The sequence below is a fragment of the Apium graveolens genome, chromosome 9 (genome assembly GCF_009905375.1).
Source record: "Apium graveolens cultivar Ventura chromosome 9, ASM990537v1, whole genome shotgun sequence".
NCBI classification, from domain to species: domain Eukaryota; kingdom Viridiplantae; phylum Streptophyta; class Magnoliopsida; order Apiales; family Apiaceae; genus Apium; species Apium graveolens.
This window is the reverse complement of record NC_133655.1, coordinates 35,740,144-35,742,684: the sequence shown is the minus strand read 5'-3', so window position 1 is coordinate 35,742,684 and position 2,541 is coordinate 35,740,144. Positions and strand designations below refer to the sequence as shown.

Genomic DNA, 2,541 nt, shown 5'->3' with positions numbered 1-2,541 from the left:
ACCATCATTGGTCATTAGGACTCAGTGATTAGGACGTAATAGTTACTTACTCTTTTCAGTTGTGTTTCAGGTACTTTAGCAAGCATTTATGCAAACTCGTTCTCGTGCTCGCAAGAGGACTTTAGATACAACTGAGGAGACAGACGAAGTTCTTGATATTCCGGAGAAGTTAGATTTTGAGGATTCGGATTCAGGAGCTGAGCAGATTGAACCAGTAAACATGGGAGATCGTATTGTTCAAGCTGATCCAGCTCTTATGGATTTTTCTCGGCCTAAAATTGATGATATTCAGTCAAGCATCCTTCATCCGGCTATTCAAGCTAACACCTTTGAAATCAAACCGGGCACTATTCAGATGGTGCAGAATTCTGTTTCTTTTGGAGGAGCGGCAACTGAAGACCCCAACATGCACATAAGAAATTTTGTCGAGATCTGCAGCACTTTTAAGTATAATGGCGTGACTGATGAGGCTATCAAGTTGAGGCTTTTTCCATTCTCACTGAGGGATAAGGCTAAAGACTGGTTACATTCTGAACCAGCTGGGTCCATCACTACGTGGCAAGATCTTGCGCAAAAGTTTCTGGTGAAGTTTTATCCAATGGCAAAGACTGCTGCTATGAGGAGTGCTCTTACTCAGTTTGCGCAGCAACCTACAGAATCTATGTGCGAGGCTTGGGAACGCTACAAGGAAATGTTGAGAAAATGTCCACATCATGGAATGCCGGATTGGATGGTGATCACTGGTTTCTATAATGGTTTGGGGGCCCAATCTCGGCCCATGCTCGATGCAGCAGCTGGAGGCGCCTTATGGGCTAAAAGCTATACTGAGGCGTATAATCTTATAGAGACGATGGCTGCAAATGAGCATCAAAACCCAACTCAGAGGATGACGTCAGGCAAGGTAGCAGGTATTCTGGAAGTTGATGCAGCCACCGCTATTGCAGCCCAGCTCCAAGCGCTATCAATGAAGGTCGATTCTCTGGCTACGTATGGAGTTAATCAAATAGCTATGGTTTGTGAGCTTTGTGCAGGTTCTCATGCTACGGATCAGTGTTCTCTTGTCAACGAATCTGTTCAGTATGTGAATAATTATCAGCGACAACAGCAGCCTGTGCCAGCGACCTATCATCTTAATAACAGAAATCATCCAAATTTCAGCTGGGGGAATAATCAGAATGCGATTCAGCCAACATATCAGCAAGGAGTGAGTAAACAGTTTAACCCACCTGGATTCCAGCAACCACAGCAGTATGCTACAAGGCAATCATATCCTCAACAGGGAAGTGCAGCTGCACCTACTAGTGCTGATTTTGAGGAACTTAAGTTGTTGTGCAAGAGTCAGGCGGTTTCTATCAAGACCTTGGAAAATCAAATCGGTCAATTAGCCAATGCAGTGCTCAATCGTCAACCTGGCACTCTTCCCAGTGACACGGAAGTACCAGGCAGGAAGGAAGCTAAAGAGCAAGTCAAGGCTATTACCTTAAGGTCTGGAAAAGTAGCTGATGCTGAAAAGGCAAAAGAAGTCGAAGCTGAAGTTAGAGATGAAGAATCTAAGCAAAAGGAGAAAGCGGCGGAACCAAGGAAGACTACTGTTGAACACACTCTGCCTGAGGCTAATACAGGGGAGAAACAGCTCTATCCTCCACCACCTTTTCCTAAGAGATTGCAGCAACAAAAGCTGGATAGACAGTTCGGGAAGTTTCTGGAGGTGTTCAGGAAACTTCACATCAATATACCTTTTGCTGAGGCTCTGGAACAAATGCCTAGTTATGCGAAGTTTATGAAGACTATTCTTTCAAGGAAGGTGAAACTGGATGACCTTGAAACCGTTGCTCTCACGGAAGAATGCAGCGCTGTTCTGCAGCAAAAGTTACCGCCAAAACTGAAAGATCCAGGAAGCTTCACCATTCCTTGCACCATTGGCAATCTAACTTTTGACAAGTGCCTTTGTGATTTGGGAGCAAGCATTAATCTAATGCCTTTGTCGATCTTTAAGAAGCTGGATCTGCCTGATCCAAAATCCACATACATGTCGCTACAATTGGCTGACTGTTCCATTACTTACCCAAGGGGCATAGTTGAGGATGTGCTCGTCAAGGTGGATAAGCTCTTCTTTCCTGCAGATTTTGTTATTCTGGATTTTGAGGAAGATAAGAAGATTCCCATAATCTTAGGGAGGCCTTTCTTGGCTACTGGTCGTACCTTGATAGATGTGCAAAAAGGGGAACTTACTATGCGGGTCCAAGATCAGGATGTGACCTTCAACGTATTCAAGGCAATGAAATTCCCTACAGAAGATGAGGAGTGCTTAAAAGTGGATGTGATTGATTCCGCGGTTACTTCGGAACTCGAGCACATGCTAATGTCTGATGCATTGGAAAAGGCCTTAGTGGGGGAATTTGACAGTGATGATGAAGATAGCAACGAGCAATTACAATATCTGAACGCTTCTCCCTGGAAGCGAAAGCTGGATATACCATTTGAATCTCTTGGTACTTCTGACCTCAAGAACGCTGAAGGGAAGCTCAAACCATCAATAGA

At 44.4% G+C, this 2,541-nt stretch overlaps 1 non-coding gene across 1 annotated transcript; it reads right to left on the bottom strand.

The window, feature by feature from the left end:
* Positions 1-613: 613 nt before the first annotated feature.
* Positions 614-720, bottom strand: LOC141687807 (small nucleolar RNA R71). The gene has a single exon (XR_012561288.1). It is a non-coding gene; the product is annotated as a small nucleolar RNA R71 (small nucleolar RNA).
* Between the last annotated feature and the right edge of the window lie 1,821 nt (positions 721-2,541).